This window comes from Acinonyx jubatus, chromosome B4 (assembly GCF_027475565.1).
Source record: "Acinonyx jubatus isolate Ajub_Pintada_27869175 chromosome B4, VMU_Ajub_asm_v1.0, whole genome shotgun sequence".
Lineage (NCBI taxonomy): Eukaryota > Metazoa > Chordata > Mammalia > Carnivora > Felidae > Acinonyx > Acinonyx jubatus.
The window spans coordinates 120,719,641-120,741,584 of NC_069387.1; positions in this window are offsets into that span (position 1 = coordinate 120,719,641).

A 21,944-nucleotide genomic window follows, 5' to 3' on the forward strand; every position below is an offset into this window, starting at 1 on the left:
GCTCTCTGTGTAGTCACACAGACCCTGAGGACCCCAGTTTCCCCCTGAGGTCTGTCACTACATATTCATGGTGTGGCGTGATAGACGGACGGTTGTGGGGGAGGCAGCAAAACAAAGATAATGAACACGATGGACTGAAAAATGATGTTGGAAATGATTCTTCGCCAGGATCTCTATAACTGCTGCCAGGGGCAGGGCCAGGCACAGAATTCTGGCCTGTGCTGGTCCTCTTTCCTGTTCCTGTTCCCCACTCGCTCTTTGGGAGAACCACACACCACGAAGCAGATGTCCCTTTTATTACCCCCGTTCACACCTATACCTACAAACTGGGGCTCACCATAGTTCTAGATATTGTTTTGTTTCGTTCGGCACCATCAGCGTTCGTTGTTACTAGTTTTATGCTCTCCTGTGAATCTCAAAAGCCGGGAGCCAGAGAACTACATTTCCCAGACTCCCTTGCCTTTAGTGTTATCTAAATGTGATTTCCAGTTTAAATGCGATTTCCAGCTTGCTAGTGAGACCCACTGGCATAAGATGTGGAAGGTAGAAAAGAGGTTTGTAGCCGTCATTTTCTTCTGGAAGGAGCAGCGTGTGATGCCATGCAGATGGAAGGTTTTGTAGTGGTCTCTTGAAATTTACGTGCCTCAGGCATGGGAAGAAATTGGTTTCCAAGCTCTGGACAGCTTCCAAAGTTCTATGACTCTTGAAACCACAACTTAAAAGCTAGTGGCGGTCCTCCTGACTCTTGCCCTTTTAGCCTTAAATGGTTTTGTAAGTTCTTATTTCCTCATGGTAAATACTTTTTTAAAGTATTTAAACCTAGAGGATTTTCTTTTCTTTTCTGAATTCTGCCTGATGAAACCAGCCTGCCACTCAACACTTGTGCGATTGTGACAGGCGACTTTGCCATTCTGGGCGTCAGCTTCTGCTCTGAAAAAAAATAAAGGGTTGGGAGGATATAACCGCCTGGATTCCTTCTGATTTTAACATCAGTGAAACTCCTCGAAACTATCAGTTCTCTCTCATGCGTTTGTGAGCACAGGGGTGAAGGCAAGGGAAGCTTGTCCCTCTCTCAAAAGCGTCTAAATATATCCTGCAGGTGAGGGATATGGTCCTCTGAGTAGCCACTGAATTTTCCAGTAGCTGAGAGGCAAACTTGCTTACAGGCATGGGTTTGATACAGACAACTCAGTGTGTGATATAGACTTCTCTCTCTCCTGGAAAGAACATTAGTTGCGTTATCACTCCTTTATGAAGGTGGAGCTCACCTCACTCAGGATCCCAAGAAAAGCTCACGATCTGCCATATCTAAACGAAGCTCATTTGCTCCTTCCTTTCATTTACACAAATCTCAACTTCCTCTCTTATCTTCCAACCTAAATATAAGAGGCAGTCATTTGAGTTAAGGTATTATTCCATCCAAGCTCTTCTTTAGAAAGTCCGATCTTTAGGGTATTTGTGATAAACGCCATCAGCCATTTCACCCTTAAGAGTTAGGGTGGCCAGTGCTGTCAGTGCCCCACCCACAACCCTTCACCTTTATCCCTGAAATGTGCCCAAGTTATTTTCAAATGTAGGTATCAGCATTTCTTTCCCTGAGTGCTTTCTCTAAAACAGAGAAAAGCCAATTGCCTGTGTGCAAGGAAGCCTGGAAGTGAAAATTAATACCTCTCAACCAGTGACTGACAAGATGGTGTATAAATATCCCAGCTCTTTGCCCTGAGTGGGATGCCTTGGAGTTAAGGTAGCATATTTCTCACATAATTTTTCAGAGTTTCCACATGGAGCTAAAGTCTGGTTGCCCATACTGGTAACTCACTTGAGAATATACCCTTTATTGGCTGTCTTCCCTTCCAGCTTCCCTTCCCAAATAAATCACATGAACTTGAATCCTTGCCTCAGGCTCTGCTTCTGAGGGAACTCAACCAAGGCACTTAGTTTTTCAAATTCTTTTCTTCATGCCAGCCAGTTACATCAAGGGACTGTGATAGTAGGACTTTTTTATAGGTAAAGAGGGAAAGAAAATCCTGGAGTTAGGGTTGGAGAGCAGCCTGGGACAAGGGCTATAGTAAGCAGTATGGAGGCCCGGAGGAACTGAAGACAAGCCAGTAAGAGCAGGAAGCAGGTTGAAGAACATGAGACGCTTCTTCAACATCATCACATATAAAGCTGTGACATGTAACAAGGACTCAGAAGTGTTCATAGTCTTATTGGGTATCTATCTCACTGTCTTTAGCACAAGCCCCGGGAGGTCAGATTATTCATTTCTTCTTCCACTCATTGATTCAGTCACATATTCACTCATCCAACAATCATTCCTTAAATGCTCATGTGTGCTAGAACTGTGCTTAGTGCTAGGATGAAACACTCTGCCTTTGAGATGTTCCTAGTCAAAAGGTCATGAATGGAAGTCCCTACGAGAACCAAGGATACCTTCCCCTTCGGGCTTGCTTGGCTGGGGTTTTTGTAAAGAGGTCTTTGCTTGGCTCTGGAAGGGGTGGGCTGCACACTGTATTTTGCTCATTCAAAGCAAATAAGCAGTAATGTAATGGCAGGAAGCCTCATAAAATGGTTACTTCTATTCCCGGACTGCTCCGGGGTTCCATCTAATTTATAAACATTGTTTTATGAAAAATTGAGATCATTCTTGGAAGTGCCCAGAGAGAGTGACCTTTGCTTGTTTTGGTGCAGTGTTTGTGTGTGAATGTGTACACAGCTATTGTTGCTAAGGAGGCAATAGCCAGCCGGGGGTAATGGCTGTCTTTCCATTCTGCGCATTTCCTTAGTCAGGGCGGGTGTGACTGACACCCCCTCCACACCAAGCTCTCCCAGAAAGAAGGAAAGGGAGTCAGTGCCTAACTGAGCGCCCGGGAGAGGCTGGCCTCCTCATGGCACAACAAGAACAAATTCCAACGATGCCTCTAGATGCTTGCAGACCCAGACATCTTTGGGCACATGAGACAGAGCTTCTGTCAGCTCTGAGTTCTGGAATTTGATGCAAACCCCTAGAGACAGAGCTTGGTAGAAACTTAGGATGCTGGGAAAGTATGCCTTAGGTGGACGGAACAGAGAATCAGATCCAAGTGAAGTTTAGGAACGATCAGTTTGAGGAACAATTCAGCATAAGAATGAAGAGCACTTAGGTAGAATCACCTTCCAGCTCTGCCACTTAACTTGCTGTGTGGCCCTGGACATATCACTTAACCTCTCTGAACCTCGGTTTCTCAAATGTCCCTAAAAATACCTGTCTGATATTTTATGAACTAGTTCGGAAAGCATTTATAAAGTGTGTAAAATACATAGCGGCCAGACAGACATTTGATAGGGCTCTTTCCTTTGTGTGGAATATTCTTTCCCCAGATATCTGCCTAGATCACCCCCTTCCTTCATTTATATCACTTCAGTTAAGAAGTCTTCCCTGACCCCCAGGCTAATGAGCAGTCCTTTTTTTCTTTATTCTCTACCCCCCTTCCCTGCTTCCTTTTCCTTCAAAGCACTTATCTTTAACTGAAATTGTGTTTCATACACACACACACACACACACACACACATATTTAAAATATGTTTTTATTTTGTCTTCTGTAACTAGAATGCATGTACCATGAGGGCAAAGATGTTTCGTTGATACATGGGTCCCAGTGCACAGTGATGTCAACATTGCTCAATATAAGTTAAATCAACAGTAATTATGCCTTACTATTACACCCTATATGTAACCCCGAATGTATATTCTGGGCTAACTTAGTAATAGGGAGCCCAGATTAAAACTAAATGTTCATAAAAAGGCCCCCATCAGAACTTGCCAGACATGGTTAGGCTTGTAATCAGAAGAGGCATAGTTTCCCTTATCCACAAATGTCACTGTCTTCCCATGGGTATCATTCTATCTCCTTCCCACCAGTCTGCCACCACTGTTTGTTTTAGCCCTGGGGTTGTTTTGGAAGGGAATCTTTTGACTCTGGGATTATTTTTTTCCTTTTTTATGGACCAGTAACACTACAGAGGGAAAGCATCCTGCTGCCACTCCTCTGAAAGCCCTTGGAGGAGGTTGCAGTGGGCTGCACAGCTCCCTGGGGGCTTTGCTGGAGTCATCACATCCATGAGGTAATGGATGTGACCGTCTCACATAGCCAGAGCACATAAGAGCTAATTTGGAGAGCAAATTTCGAGAAAGAGTTGAGGTAATTGGCCCCAAGGGTCCTTGGGTGGGGCCATGTGGAGAAGACAGCCTTTTCACGGGGCTGGCATGGCTTAACTTGGAATTAAACAATAATTGACTGGCAGGAAGACAGAGGCACAAGCCCTGGTGAAATATCAATGCAGATGGTAGCCCACCGCTCTCTAAGGTTACTGGTGCTCCTAAAGGGGCAATGCCGAACTAGAAGTTAAAATAAGACAGTGGAAAGTGTCTTATCCAAGGTCATGTAGCTTGTTAGTGGCAGGGCTAGAATTAAATTTTTGTTTGTCCTATTCTGGCTAGACTATAAACAAATTTAAGGTAAGGACTGTGTCTGAGTTGCTCACCATGGATCCCTCAGCACCTAGGACAGTGCTTGGCACTTACATACATGGAACATCCATACATCCACCATTTTAAACTAATGTATTTAGAAAAAAAGAAGAAGTCAAGACGCAGAGAGACCAAAAGGTTGAGTGGCTGCAGTGGTTAGCCCTGAGCATTTACTGAGTCAGCATAACCATCTCTGTTTTCACTTCTCCTCCTTCACAGGTATCTCCTAGCATTTTGACCAGGAGGTCCAAGGTTCTTCTCCCAAGAGAGCTTTGCTAAAATCTAAGCATTATTATTTCTGCATTCTAGGGTCATTAAAAAAAAAAAAAGCAAACCACTTTTAGACTTATGTCCGCCTTACCAACAGGTCAACTGAATATAATTCATCATCTCACTGGTAACAAATTGGTTCAATCACCTGACCAGAGCTGACTAGCTAAATAGCTAAATGGAAAGGGGTCAAATGAAGGTGGCATTGTATAAGGCAAAATGCAGATGCATGGGTTTGAGCCCCAGAGGTTCTAATTCAATAAAACTGCAGTAGAGCCTGTGAATATGCATTTTCACCAGCATCCTGGTCAATCCAATACAGATTACATTGGGTCCAAAAGTCCCAATGCAGAAGTCAAAAGATAAAAGTTCTAGTTGGGGACATGCTTCTGGGCAGCTATGAGAACTTATCCAATTCATTTAATCTCCCTGGACATGACTTTCTTAACTGGACAATGAGCACATAATTCAGGGCTTGTAAACTGGCCACTTGGGGACTCAATATGGCATCCAAAAAAGTTTTGTATTGGCATTTTGTCAGAGTTCTAAATACTCCTATTCTTGTAGGCCCATCAAATCTATCAAGCATGTTAAAATCAATCATATTCCACATTCCAAATGGAAATGTGATTTAGCTACAAAACAATTGAATTAAAGTTTGTTGCTGAGTTGGAATGTTACATTGTATAGGTATCTAATTAAATGTTAATTTTGATTTTGATATTTTCTTTTTATATTTTGAAGCATACACACGCACACACACACACACATACATATATATTGATAGGCTCTAAAAAACTTGGGATCTAGATATTGAATCTTCAGAAATACCTAGTAGATGAAACTACTCTAATTTCTTTTGGCCAGCAGAGTGTTTTAACAAGCAATAAAACTGGCCAGGAGCTAACTTGGTAGGAATACAAGCTGCTTAGCCTCTGGGTCTTACATACCATTCATTTCACACATTTGTATTATCTACCTGGCCTTGGAGTTGTTACTCATTATCTTTCATGAGAAAAATTTTAACATGCCTTCCAGCCCCAATTCTTGTTATTTCATAAATTGTAATTCCCTGCCTACAAAGCATAGCTCTGGAACATAAATCGGCCAATAGATCTGAGGAATACAGTTGGCTCTCTTTGATTATTTAAGGTTTTCTATTTGTGATAGAGAGCAAATGTTTGGCTAGAGCCAAGCCTTAACTTCCCTACTCACTTGCTTAAAAATGCCAAGGGGATTGACATCTAGAGCAATGAATTCTCCATACCTGCATGGCAGAATCATCAATAAAAAATTATACAACTAATATGTTCATGATGATTTCAGAAACTCTCTTCATGAATAAAGGAATCTATAAATCCTGTATCTATAAATAAAAGGAATAAATATCTATAAATAAAGGAATGAAGAAAGATAATGATAAAGGAAGGAGGGAGGGAAGGAAGGAAGGAAGGAAGGGAAAAGGGGAGGGAGGGAAAAAAGGAGGGAGAGAGGAAGGAAAAAAAGAATATAAAAAAATGGGGTCTGTTCACCAAGTTGAAATCTCCTGGGGTACATAATTCACTCCTGGAAAAGGGTCGTCACTTGGAAAGTAGGGAGAAAGGGAAAACACACTTTGTAAATAGATTCTCACTTTCTGATTTAGTTTCCTCTCACATGGATGCTGGAATTTAGTGGACATGTCTAAGGAGTTCTGTGCACCTTAGTTCCTGGATTATCTGGGCAATGCTCTCATGAGGTTGTTTGCTCACTGGTGAAGATTACTGGTCCCAGCAAGCCTCACCCAGCTAGAATTCAAATTCCATGAAGGCAGGAATCATGTCTGTCTTGTTTAGTACTACATCTCCAGGATCTTGCCAATAGTAAGCTTGCAATAAGTGTTTATCAAATGAATAAACTAGAGTTACTTTTGCAATATTTATACTGTTACCAAGTGGCAATAAAGAAAATAAATAGTTTTTAAGCCATCACCTGAAAATCTGAAAATAGCATCACCAACAGAGACACATATATAATTCTGACCAAATCAGGTTGGCATTTGCTCTATAGATCTGGGGTCCAGACATAAAATAGGTTATTCAGGTAGATTTTTGGCTTGGCATTATGTGACGTGTATGTGACTATCATTGTTCATGCTTTAGTCATGGTTACATCAAACTATATCATTTCCAATTCAATAGCTACTTGTTGCACATGCAGATACATAACTGTTCCATCATGATAGAAAGTTCTGTCGGATAGTATTGCTATAGGGAATATCTCTTGTTTTTATCAAATAATTTGCTGTGTCGTATTTTGTTGGAGCAGTCTTAACTTTCTGAGTTTTAATTTCTGTGTGACGTACCTATATGAGAAAATATTTGGTGCCTTGGGTTATCTATACATTGATGAAATGTTGTTTGATGACGTGAACTTTGTAGTATTTTAATATATCTTGTACTTGTTAGAAGCAAAAGATGAGTTTTTAAAAATCCAAGATCCATTACTAAACAACCATAAAGCTAATGTTAACACGAAACTTCAATGCAGATTGTCATAAATAAAATACTGCGTGCAATGTAGAGTTTTTTTTGATTTGGCAATTTATATGAATTATATTTGATATTTTTGTTGCAGTTATTAGAACCGAGGAAAAGATCATCTATTTATTCAATCACTGTATTAAAATATAAGCAAAAGAACAATAATTTTAATAATTTATTAAAATAATTAATTAATAATAAGCAATCAATAATTTTAAAACACACTGTAAAAGAATTTGACATTGTGATGTCAAAGTGGCGATAGACTTCATCACTCACCTTTAGTCTTATTCTTCAAATTTACTTTTACCTTTACCTGAGTCTCAGTTCTACCATTTTCTTATTTCACAACCTTGGAAGGTTTTTTGTCCTTTAGAAAAGCGTTTCCGTAGACTGGTACGCATACCACTTTAGATGGAACACAGGCAATTACTTATTGTTAAATTTATATAGTAGAAAAAATATAATTACCATATATTTTAAAACTTAACATCTGGTAGATTATCCCTTAACTCTTTTAACTTTATTCTAGAAAGGCCTTGTTTTGGTCAGAGGTACCACTCTGGTTCCAGCTGTAATTCTCCAACATTATTTAGAATCTTATTTTTGGATTCCCATGAAAAAGCCCGCATTTCCTCAATTTCCCAGAACATTCCCCACTATAGTTGGCTTCCCTGCCACATCCTGTGTCTTTTTAGTCATACCTTTCCACCCCACACCTTCTTCTCTTCCTGAAGACACAATTCTGACTGGTGTTTGACATTAAATAAAGGAAATAGTCTGGATTCAGTGACACTAGCTTTGAGAGCAGAGATGAACCTGCAAGGAGCCTTCCCATCAAATCAAAATTCAACTGAATGTTAACCATTCAATTACATAATGGGCCTGTGGATTTATATTTCCTGTTAAATTTTAAAGAGGGATAACATTAGTCATCACATGATGGAAGGAAGCATTTCTCACAATATGTTCTATTAAACACTAGTCCTCTGTGATGACCAGAGGGAAGAAAAGAGTTTCAAAGCCAAATAAATTCAGGAAACACTGACTATTAAATCGCCCCTCTTGGAGTCTCACATTGTAAAGCATTATAGTGTAGTGGTCAGACATGAAAGGTCTGTAGCTAGATGGCTTGGGTTTGAAACTCAGCCACCACTCGGGATCTCTGTACCTCTGCTTTCTTCATTTGTAAGATGAAGAATTGTATTAATGCTTCCCTCATAGGGTTATTCTAAGGATTAAATAGGTCAATTATAGATGAAGCACTTAGCACAGTGCCAGGCACAGTGTGAGCATATCCTAGTGTTGATTCGTACCGCAAAAGCATATTAAAGGTTCTGAGGAGTCCTACAGGGAGAACAAGTTTTAACTTTGCTTAAGCCAGAGTTACCCAGAACTTATTTGATTATGGAACCTTTCATTCAAGTATAATTCTTCAGAATTAATATTTATGGGATCAATCATTCGGGAAACACTACTCTAAAAGCTTGTGTTTAAAAACTAGGAACTCAGGGGGCGCCTGGGTGGCACAGTCGGTTAAGCGTCCGACTTCAGCCAGGTCACGATCTCGCGGTCCGTGAGTTCGAGCCCCGCGTCGGGCTCTGGGCTGATGGCTCAGAGCCTGGAGCCTGTTTCCGATTCTGTGTCTCCCTCTCTCTCTGCCCCGCCCCCGTTCATGCTCTGTCTCTCTCTGTCCCAAAAATAAATAAAAACGTTGAAAAAAAATTAAAAACAAAAAAACAAAAAAAAAAACACCTAGGAGCTCAGAAAGCCTGTCATTTCCTTCAAGGTGCTTTTCTACGTAAGGATATGCTGCCCCCAGGTGGATTGAAAGGTCTTGGCCAGAAACCTAGAGTCTGAAGAGCCAAGTTCTTCACAGGTGCAGTTAAGAAAAGTAAGACAAACAACTGATTTTTCTGCTAAGAAGTATTTTTAAATAGTTTGAAGAAGAGCTTTTAATTAAAATACTAAGTATAAAACTAAATATTCCCAGGCAGAAGGAACAGCAAGAGCTAAGGCTTTAAGTTGCCCCCTGTGGAAAGACATTGTCTTTGCATTTTTATATTCCCTGATTATAACACTGCCCGGACAGGTACAACATGGGTGGTCAACATACATTTGCAGAATTAATGAGTGGCTGATTGGTTTTTCTACAAAGAGGGACAGGAAATTTGAGTGACTGTGGTCTTTCCAATCCACTTTTTAGGGAACTCAAGAAAACTGCTGCAGATGGACGTAAAATTCCAGGTAATATGGCTTGGAACTTTTTCTCAGGGATGGATGATTCAATATTCACTAAAGAAGGAAAGTAAGCTAATAACATTTTAACAAAGATGCCAACTAGAATTAAAATTCAGAGGTCTGAATGGTTAAATAGCAAATTTAATTAACCAGAATAGCTAAATCCATAAAAAAAATTGCAATCCTATAATTAAGCTTTTCTCTGGAACAGCAGCATAAGCAAGTGGAAGGTGGGACCAATGATTCTCAACAGGATCATGTCAAAGATGTGATCTTACTTTCAAAGTTTTGAAAATCCCTTACTCTTGTCCTCCTCCTTTCCCACTCTGTTCCTCTTCCCTTTCTCCTTCTCCTTCTCCAATAGGGAGGTTTTGTTGAATATAGTGGGAATTATAGATATAAATGCAGTGATCTAAATAGTAATGCTGAAGAAGACTCTTGGGCATTGTTGAGTTAGGGGCCCTCGGGTTACAAACAACCAAAAGTGACTTTGCTTGGGTTAAGCAGAGGTAAGGAACTTACCAGAACAACCCAGGGAGCTGAGCAACCAGTGTGTAGAAGGGATGGAAGCAGAAAGCTCAAGATTCCTCAGCAGCAGAAATTCATGGACATTCTGTCACAAACCATGAACAGTTTCTAATGACAGTTTATGTGGCTTTCTGTTTCCAATCTCAAACTCTAGAGAGAGAGGAGTTGATTGGCCCAAGATCAGATATGCGCTGAATATTTTCTGGTTGCCCCTCCAGTCCATTCTGCACCCTATATACCATGTTCTGTGCCCCAGGGAGGTCAACATGTATGGAATGATCCTTCTGAGACTTCCAGCTGGCTTAGATCTGGACACATAATAATAGTTTGCATTTATTAAGAGTTCAATCTATGTCAGACCCTGCACTAAAACATCTATACATGTTTTCTAAATTGATCCTCGGAATTATTATAGTCATAATTTCTACTGCGGCCCCCATTTTGGAGATTATGAAACTAAGGGTTCCAAAGGGTTAAGTGACTTTCTCAAAGTCACGCAGGCTCAGACTTCTGATCCAGACAGCCTGATCACAGAGACCCCATTCCGAATCCATCTATTGCACTGCCTCAATATCTGGCTGAAAGGCAAGAGACCCACACATTCCACATGCGGGAACAGCTGTTTGAACTATACTGGTGAGTTAATCAACCGCTTGCTTGATTTGGGCATGCAACGTCTATCAATAAGTGTCCCGTAGACCAGAAATTCTCAACTATGGTGGAATATTAGAATCGCTTAGAGAGGTTTTCAAAAAGTACCAATGTCTGGACCTCACTAAAAGTTTCTTAATTACTCCGGGGTGGAGTCAGGGTATGAAAAATTTTTTAAAGCTCCCCAGGTAGTTCTAATGTGCAGCCAATGTTGAGAACCACTGGTGTAGAGTCTCCTCGCCCTTGGTGGGCACTTGATGGTGCCACTTAGTCATAGAGCTTCTCGGAGTCCCTTAGAGATTGGGTTTGTTTATCTTGACATTTAGTTCAGAGCTCATTAGATGATCCTCATATGCTAGGCAATAATAAATTGTGTAAATTCTGACTTGGGACACCACTTTGCATTGAAATATGAGACTTTCCAAGGAGAACATTCTTCTCTATTACTAAGAGTAGTCAAGTTTCCTTTCGAAAATGGCAACATCCAAATCTTTTCCTACTAATCATGTGTTACCAAAAAATCGCCTTAAAATATTGCAAGACAGCCAACACCATTCAGTAAATTACACCATGTAACTGGCTTAGGCCTCATTAGGCTTGCCCTCTTTGGCTTCATTAAGGGAACAGCCACTTCCCTTTGCAATCCCCCTTCTGGGAATGGATTTCTTCACTTTTCCCTGAAAGGTCAGGACATCCCCCTTTCCCTGAATTCTTCATCAAGTAGCGGCAGCTCAGTCTTTTGTTATCTTCTTGTGCAGCTCCCCTGAGGATGAATTCTGCTTACAAATAAGAGATGTCTGCAATTTTAGATAGTTTACATTTGAAAAAGGAGACAGAACAATTTTATTTTGAACAAGGATGCCTATAGTGAATCCTGTGAGATAGCTATCCGGCTTCCCCCCTCCCCTTTCCAAGGCATGATTTTTTTAGACATCACTCCCCTGTTCTGTGCAGCCCTGTGTGCTCAATATTCACTTGTGCTCACTATCTCATGTGCTTCTCCAAATACACCTTTATCTTTCTCTAGTCTGACCGAGGGCCTGGGTGCTTGACCTGATGATGGGCGCGCACACTGGCATCAATGGCTCCCGTGCACTGTGGCTTTCAGCAAGTGGCACAACAGTTGGGGTATTTATTCCACTGGTATTTTCCATTGTTAAGCAGTTGCAGGTTGATAGAATTTCTCTAGGAATGGGCAAAGATCCTTTTGGGCAACACTGTCCTTGGCCTGGGGAGTAGTAATGGCTCCCTGTTGTTGCTAGCTCTTGGGTACCCCTCCACTATTGAGTTCCTAACATTGCCTACAACTTCAAAAATAATCGCTTTGTTAAATTTTCCTATTTAGTTTTAATCTATTATTGCTTCCTGCTGGGATCCTAAGACATCCTAAGACTAACATCCCCAGTTTCAAGGGCTGGATCCTGATCATGTAGTCTAGTCACAGTATTCCTTTTGCCACCAGTAATCAGCTCAGACAGCCAGCACTAAGGCAATCAGTGCATGGTATTCCCTTAAGAAATGTTTTTGATCCAGAGATGGGCACCCGACTTAAGCTGGCCAATTAGGTGGAGGGTACCTTAGTCCTTTCAGGCTATAATAACAAAATACCACAGACTGGGTAGTTTATAAACAATAATTTATTTTTCACAGTTCTGGAGGCTGGGAAGTTTTAGTGTCAAGGCACCAGCATGTTTGAAATCCGGTGAGGGCCCTCTTCCTGGTTCATAGCCGGCATTTTCTCATTGTCTTCGTGAAAGGGACATGAATCTCTTTGAGGTGTCTTTTATGAGGGCACTGATCCCATTCCTGAGGGCCCCATCTACATGACCCAAGAAACTCCCAAAGGTGTCGTGGCCTAACACCATCATCTTCGGGTGTGAGGGTTTCAACATATGAATTTTGGGGAGATGCAAACATTCAGACCACAGCGGAAGGGAAGCACCTAACCTCATTTCCTGCCAGTAGCCATCCTGTGATCATGAGGAAAGTCATTATGAACACTGAGCACATTCACAGGGCAGAGCCCGGTGTAATGGCACAGGGACCCCAACTATCACATGTATAGACTTACTGTTATGGGGAATAGTAAATCTCCTTATAGGTTAAGCCAATTTTAGTTGGGTTTTTGGTTTTGTTTTTCTGTAATTTGCTACTGAAAGCACCACAACCAATATAATTTTACCAGCATTTCTTTTATTTGTATAGCAGCCATAGATTTTAAAGCATTTCCCATATATTGTTTTATTTGATTTTTTTCAATAACCATGTGAAATGATTGTAATAGTGATAGCTAAGGTACTAAATAATAATAATAGCTATGTGCCATGCACCTTTCAAAGCATTTTGTCTATAAATATTAATTTGGTTAATCACCACAACAACTCTATTCAGTAGGTACTATTATTATACATATTACAGCTATCATTAGACGACAGAGGGCAGAGAGAAATCAAAAATATACATCAGATCACCCAGCTGTTAAATGGAAAAGTTGGACTTTGAATCCGTGCAATCAAATTCCATAGTCTTTGTTCTTTATCACTATATTCTACTGCATGTGGATTAGAAAGAATAGGTTTACTTATGCCCATTTTTCAAGTGGGGAAGCCACTGTTCAGAGAGCTAAAGTGATAGAAGACCCAGGACTCACATTAGATCTATTATCTATTTCTCTGTTAGTGCTATTTCCACTATGCCACATTTCCCTGTCACTAGGCTTCCCATCTAGGGCCTTTCTAATAGTTTATGGAGCAATCAATGCAAGTAAGAATTCTTTACCCCTCCAAATTGTCCTTGAAGTGGGACTGAGACAATGTGTGAGAAATGACTCCCTCTAGGGGCCACAAACGTGGTTGCAGCATACAGATAACACGGCATTCAAACATATCTCATACACTCCCTAAAACAATTTTATAAAAAATTATATATATATATACCTTATATATTTTGTTATCATATGTTGCAAAGAATATAATTACTGGTGTATTAAAATATAGACTCTTAAAATAAAACTGTAGATCATTCTGTAGGTAGCCAATGGAATCTGAATTCCATTTCAGTATGATATCCACCATAATCCATTCAAAATATGTGAATAAGCACTTTGATAATAGTTAGAAACTTTATAATTTTATGTCTTCCTATTTTCTTAAATCCTATTTATATTACAAACTGCAAACAGAATTTTACCCCAATGCAATATCTTTTATTTCTAAAAGCGACTTATTTATCTTGACAATAAAAATATAAATTAAAAGTAAGTTTTTTAAAAAAAATTTCCTATGACCATAATGTCCTAAAGGTTAAAGTATTCCTTTTGGACTTGGTAAAATGTACAAATATCATTAGTATACAATTTAGCAGTAATTATTAACCAAAAAAGTATATTTCAATTGCAAATGTATTTTTTTATTAGATATATATTCTTTAACCTCTATTAGTTCATAATGGATTTATTTATAGCTAGAATAAGATATGAACTAATATTGATTTATTGATTCTACTTCTGTGGGTGATTTTTAATGTTTTATAGTTGTAGGTACTGAGAAACCTTACTGACATAAATAGGGAAGTGAGAATATAAGGTTTATTATAGTAATGTCATTTAACTCCTTGAACACCTTCAGATTATTTGATAAAAGTATATATCTATCATCAGAAATTATTTTAATGAGCATTCAGATGTTTGTTTTCTTCACAGCACTTATCACACAAAATAATTATTTTTCTTTCGTTCTTTATTTTGTGTCTCCCTTCCTGTCCCCCTACCCATATACCAGGATGCAGGCTTCACAAAACAGGAAATTTACTTCTATTGTTTGGAATAGTGTCTGGCACATAATAGGCGATTAACAAATATTTGTTGAACAAATGACTGAGGCCACCACCCCCAGACGGAAGGTAATCCTAGTGATGCTGTTAGGGCAAGGACAAGGAAGGAAGATTGGATGTGGAGGTGACTGGATTCTCCATGAGCTCAACTGTCGAGCCTCCTTTTTTTCTCCATGAATCGAAGTACACTCTTGTCTCAGTAGAACATAGATTCTTCTTCCATCCCCAAAATATGTAGCAGGGGATTCTCCCCGGCTCTCCTATACCTCTAAGACTGTAAATATAGTAATTTCCTCCTGACATCAAATGGCCTTAAATGGTTCCAAGATACCTCTGGTCCCAGGTATCTTGGTGGCCATCCCTCTGTCCTCCCTTCACTAGGATCTCTTAATAGATGTCCAGCAGACTGAATGACCATCTATGGTGCCCTTGGGTAGTTTTCGTGTGTCTGGTGTCTCTATCAAACTTTGCTCATTCCTTAGCTGTGTGCAACATAAGAGGAAGCTTATAGAAATCTGCAGCGGTACCTTAATTTACAGCTCCATGCCATTTGAAAGCCTGCGAATTACATTTACATATTTTGTTTTTATTCTTACCTCAGCTTCATGAAGAGGGCAGGACAGGTATTGTCATCCCTTAATTTAATGACAAGAAAACTGAGGCCCAGGGAGATAGACAAATATGCCCAGTGATATTAGCAGGTGGCAGAATATATGTTTGAATATCTACCTACTCTAGAAGTAGGATAGACTTGAATTTAAATCCAGCCTGCTTTAGCAATTTACTAGTGTGCCTATAGGAAAGTAACTTGACTTCTCTGAACTTCAGTGAACTCAGTAAAATGGAACCATTTAAGGCCATTTGATGTCAGGAGGAAATTACTATATTTACAGTCTTACCACTTAACAGTATATTGCCTTTCCTGTCATGGGGAGGCATTATAATCCCCATTTTAAAGATGAGAAAACTGAGGCATAGTATGACAGAATAGTATCACCACCAACAGTGTGTACTTTGGAGTCAAGCTGCCTGAGCTCGAGTCCTGGTTCTATCACCAGTTAGCTAGTGACTTTGGGCAAGTTACTTAATACATTTCTGGCACAAGGTAGAGGTCAATACATGTCCACTAATATTAGGCAACCTTTCCAAGGCCACAAACAAACAGGAGCAATGCTAGGTTCAAAACTCATCAATTTGATTCCAGAAAACATGCTCTGAACCACATCATGATGTTATTTTTAGAACCAAAAAAGTCAGGAGATGAGAAGTATGAAAGACAGAAAGAAAGAAAAGCTTCACTGGCTGAAAGTTTGAGATAGAAAGTGCGGGTAAGAGAAAGAAGACAAATTTGCGCAGTATCAGAATATTTTGCTGTAAAGAAGTGGAATTTCCCCCTTCCAAAGATTCCAGTAAAGAATTATTGCTCAAAAATGCTTTGTTTCTTTAGAAAGGAATATTGTGATGAGATAGGCCACAAGGGGTACAGCTTTGTTTTGGTTAAAATCTCTGAAAGAATTCCAGCAGTTCACTCAGGATAAGGCCTCCAATGTGGGCATGGCAGAAATTTCCAAGGCAAATGCCACAGTGTGTGCCCCCAGCAGCCATGTGACCTGCAGACTGTGAATACTCATTCTACCCTGAGAACTGGTTAACTGGACCATCAAGATATCAACCCACTGCGAGTATCTAGGCAGAAGTCATGCTCCTTTCTCTGTCTCTATGGACTTCCATCTCAGTGTCATACTAATAAAACCCATTTTTCCCTCTGGGAAACTGTATCCAGGAAGTCCCACCTCTTCTTCCAAGGTGGGTAGGTCCCTGTCCACATTCTTGGTTTGGAGAAGAGAAATGGTCCCCTATCGTGTTAGGTGTAACCCGTGGCCATGTTCTAGGTAACAATGAGTAGGCTCTGCACTGACCTATAACTTTAAAACCTTCCAACAACTAGCTGTCCGTTTGGCTGTAGTTCCAATGGCAGCACCAATTCTAACAGTCATATCTAACATGTAGCGAACAATGATTGCGTTTGCTTTGCTGAAAATGATGGTGTATTCTACAGAATGTCACCTCGCCTTACCTTGGTTAGAGGATAGCTGTCCTGCAAGGTGTCTATGATCTCTTTTCAGCTTCCAGAATCTACAAATTCAGTGCATACTATATAGCCCTTATGTTTCCTTTATAAAATGTTGTTGTTATTATCAGTAGGGAAAAAGAGGGATGATTTTCCTTGAACTTATACTATATGCTGTTGTATTAAGTGCTTACTATACAGTTAGCATACTAAATCCCTAGGAAAAAAAGCCCTTGAGGTAGGTATATGTATATGTATGTATGAATGTATTTTCGTCCCCAATTTGTGAATAAGAAAACCAGAGTTTAATGAGATTAAATGCCATTTCTAATTGTTTTTTTCTTAATGTTTATTTATTATTGAGAGACACAGAGAGACAAAGCATGAGCATGAGAGGGGCAGAGAGAGGAGGACACATAGAATCCGAAGCAGGCTCCAGGCTCTGAGCTGTCAGCACAGAGCCCGACGCGGCGCTCGAACCCACAAACCTCGAGATCATGACCTGAGCCGAAGTCGGAGGCTCAACTGACTGAGCCGCCCAGGCGCCCCAAATGTCGTTTCTAAAGGTTACACAGTTAATAGTGGCAGAGCCAGGATGAGAGCCCAGCTTGTCTAACCTGGGCTGCCCGCTCTACTGTGGGCAATTGCTCTGCCCACAGTACTCACGAACAGGAGAGTTCAATTTACCTTTGTTGGTGTATTGGAGTCAGAATTCTTGCAGTGCAACATGTATACTAGCCTAAATCCACATTCAGATTTCCAGCCATATTCCTTGAAAAGATAGAAGTTTGCCTCTCAGATTCCTGCGTTGACAGTGACAGCAAGGGTATTTCTTTTCAGTGCAGATGAAAAGCCTCTTTTGAAATTTTGGAGAGTATAAATAGTAAGTCATAGAATGGAATTCGTATAAACAACAGCATTTCACTTTCAGGGTAATAGTGGTCCAAATTGGGTCTGTTCTTGGTTACCAGATGGTGGCAGTGGTCAAGAGCTTGTCTTTTTTCTTGGAAACCAGGGAACTGTAAGAAAGCGCAGTGAAGACATCTGCGTTAAGATATCTGATTCTGAATGACAGCCTTGGAAGGAAATAATGCAGAAGCTTGTATGAGCAACAGACGCTGCCATGATCATCACAAAACACCATGTACCTCTGTCCTAGTTTGGGTTCTAGCCTAGGAGCTGAAGTTAGAAAAGTAGGAAAAAGAAACGGAGAAGGAAAGGCAATAATTAAAGGGAGTGTTATCAAGCAGCTATTACTGTGGGCAACTGAGCTTAATCCCAATGAGGACACTCTGGGAGCTAGTGTCTTGGTAGAAGACTGATGGGAGGCTGTTAATTTCCAGACACTTTTGGTCTACCATAAGGGCATGCAAAGCACCTTAGAATCCAGATAAAGCTTTCGAAAGAAACACGCAGGAGCTGGCAGTTGGAAGTTAGCTTTCTGCCCCAAAGTAGAAAAGGTAAAGGGATAGGTTGTGTTACTGACAGCATCTAAAGCAGTTTTGCTTTCAGAGGGCAAGAGACAAACAGAAGCTAGCATATACTGAGTGCTTGGAATTAATTTAATTATCACAGCCACCATATGAACTGGGCACTATTATTGTTGGCACTTTGTAGTTAACAGAAAGTAAACAGGGGCACCTGGGGGGCTTAGTTGGTTAAAGGCCAAATTTTGGTCTCAGCTTAGGTCATGATTCACATTTCGTGGGTTCAAGCCCCTCATTGGGCTCTGCACTGACAGCGTGGAGTCTGCTTGTGATTCTCTCTCACCCTCGCTCTCTGCCCCACCCCCATTCATGTTTGCACGCCCTTGCACACCTGTGCACGTGTGTGTGTCTTCTCTCCCTCAAAATAAAATAAACAAACATTTAAAACAAGCAGACAAAAAGTAACATCATTGTTTATGTTCAAATATCTGGGAAATGATAAAGTCAGGCATTGAGACCAGGGGGTCTGACTCTTGAAACTTATCATTGTCTTCCATGTAAGTATACAGACTGTAGATTCAAGCTCCTGAGGCTATTCTCATTCTCCAAAGGTATCGCTCTTGCCCACGGTAGCTTTTTCCAGAAAAGATCTAAGTTGCTTCTAACAGGTCTCCATTACCCCTTGATTGCATTTTCTAGACAGAAATTAGTGATAATAACTGCTGACATTTCACACTCTTCTAAGTTTTTGTATGGGTTTATCTTAGTTAATGCTCTTACCAAACCTATGCAGTAGGTACTATTATATCCCCACATTAAGGATGAGGCAGCAGAAGCACAAGGTGGTAAAGAACTTGCAGGAGGCCGTTTACTCAGTGAGTGGGAAAACCGAGGTTCAGTCTGATTTCAGTTCCCTTGCTTGATCACTATGTTGTGCTGTCTCTTTCATCAGAAAGTTTTAAAAGAACAAAGTTTTGAGTAGATGGTGGTGCTTGGCAATTCCAGGAACTACCTTTAAAAGGAAACAAGGTTAACGAACGTAACAAATTCAGGGAAATAGCAGAACCTCCCTAGTCAGTTTTGATTTACAAAGTCTGAATAGGAAAATTCTTCTGGGTAAACATCCACATCTCTGAACCCTTGTTTTAAGGTATCAATAACCAGGCTAATACTGGACTTAGAAATGTTATATTTATGTAAATTTCTGGCTGGGCCAAGGCACCCTTGGCCTTGGGAGCAGATCTGGATGATAGATGGTGGATCTTTGTTTCAAAGGACTAAAAGGGAGGGGCGCCTGCGTGGCTCAGTCAGTTAAGTGTCTGACTTTGGCTCAGGTCATGATCTGTGCTGACAGATCAGAGCCTGGAGCCTGCTTCAGATTCTGTGTCTCCGTCTCTCTCTCTCTGCCTCTCCCCGACTCGTGCTCTGTCTCTCTCTTTCTCTCAAAAATAAATAAAAATATTTTTTAAAAAAGGACTAAAAGAGAAAGATCAGTAATTGACACCTCCATGTACTTGCTTATTTCTGATTTTAGTAGCATTTGTTTATAACAGAACATATTGAAACAAGGAAAAGAACAGTGGAAAAACAAAGTTCAAATTATTTTTAATCACATCATTTTTCTTCTCTTTACAACATAAGTAAGGTAAAGAGTGAGAGTAATCTCCAACCCCTGCTCCAGCCCTAGTCTTTTATCTTTCTTCTGTGATTACAGAAATACACCTACAGGCCATACATATACACGACTGACAGCTTTAAAAAAATGTGATCATGATTTTTCTCATTTAACAATACCTCCTAGACTTCATTGATCCTCAGTATTTATAGTCTACTGTTTTACCTCATTTTTTTAGCTCCTGCACAATATTTCATTATACAGATTATAATTTATCTAAACAATCTCTTACTGATGGACATTTGACTTGTTTGCTGATACAAAAAGTGCTGCAAAGACCATCTTGGTGTATCTTCCCACACTGCCCAGCTGGTGTCTTTTTAGATCATTCAGCATGAAAGATGTCAGATGGTGGGGAATTTTCCCCTTTGAACTAACCAAGTAGTCTGAGTGTTTGGTTTTCTGATTCCCAACTCCCTTCTATTAATACTTCCTGCTTCTGGTTCTAGTTTAACTCCTACCACCAGTAACAATGATTTAAATTAAGAATTCTTAAAGACAATTAATTGTGTGTCTGCATTCTCATTCCAATATCCAGCCACGAAGAAAACCTAGTAGGCACCTTCCCGCTTCCTTCCTCCATCTTCTGTCCTTCATCTCCCAGGCTTCCATCCTGACCGCTGTCGACAGGACTAGCCCTAAGTCTTTTTGGATTCCAGCCGTGAAAGCTATTGCTCCGTTGTATTGAAATATGCTTTCCATGCCTCCCTCCATCCCCACTTTGCCCCCACAAAAGTCCAGTTCCTTGAACAAAGGCTGTATCTGTGAAACGGTTCTCCAGTCTGGGAGAAACAGGAAGACCTTTTTTTTCCTTGCACTCTGCCTCTACATTTACAGTGGAAGCCAGCAGAGAAGACTGCTCACATTCTTTCCCCAGTTTTCAGCAGAAGGCAAGAACCCCCGGGCCTCAACCCCAGCCTGGCTTTGGTCACTGACCTTCCTCTCAGAAGTTTCCACAGGACCTCGAGATTGCCAGATCTGGAAAGAAGGGAGGTGGGACGTGTGGAGATCACCCAGTGGTTGGTGAATCTGGGCCACTGGAAAGGGAGACTAGGAGTGAGAGCATTACACATCTGGCCAGCCCCTCCCCCCAAAGAGCTAGGTTAGGAAGGGCTTGAGGCTAAGGGTGGAGGGGGAAGCAGAGGGTGACTGAACTTTTCGCCCTGGGAAATCTCAGCTCCACTGTGCAGAGGGGCTTCTGACACGTCTCCCCTTTCCCTCAACTTGGAAGCGAAAACGGACCTAAAGCAAAGCGGTACCTCGATGACTTGGGCTGGCTTGGAGAAGCCAGCCTCCCACGGGGAGAAAAAGCAAGGTCATCTCCTCCCTGTCGTCTCTTGGGGCCCCGCAGCCGCCTTCTCCCCGAAGTCATCTTCCTGGGTGCTGCCTCTCGGGAGATGAGCCTAAGCTCCCAGAAAGCTGCGGACCTCGGTCTTCATGCGGCGCCCCTTTCTTGGTTCTCGGGCTTTGGCCCTTTGTGGGCCCCTAGCTCAAGAAGGAATTCCGGGCTCCTAGAAGACACCCAGGGATGGCTGTGGAGGGAGCAGAGCCAGAGGACGCCGATTCGGGCAGCCGCACTCCCTGTTGTCCCGGGTGGAACTGGAGAGCAGAGACCTCGGGGCGGGAGCTGTCCGTGGTCCTGGCCTACGTCAACGCGTGGATATTTAAGGCAAAGAGCAGCCCGCCCATCATACAGTACAGAGGATGGAGTCCTGGACTGTGAGGCTGGAATTGGTTTTCATGAACCCCCACGCATGCAAGGTCTGAGAGTCTGAGAGTCGCGTTTCAGCACCCTCCGGAGAGTAAGTAATTGTCTGGGCAAATCTGAAAGTTTCTTTTCACGTTTCCTTTCAGTGCCAGACCTTTTGGGTTTAAAGACTTTAACTCTTTTGATGCCTCCCATCTTCTCACTCTCCCCCTTCCCGTGATCTATTCCTCCTCCAGCTCCCTCCCCTGGCCCACCTCTGGACCTAGGTGGAAAAGCAAGAGGTGAAGACTGCGGAGCCACGTGCTCATTTCATCTTCACTTCGGATTCCCAAGACATCAAGCTGATACTGATCATTTCAGGGCAGACTGAGGCAGGGATTGGCTTAAAACCCACTAACCTGGCCTGTTTGTGGAGATGATGGAACTTTAATGTCGTCAAATAGAAACTGGGTCTTTGGAACGATGAGGTTTAAACCTCCTTAAATGGATTGTATCCTTGCAGTTTCATCC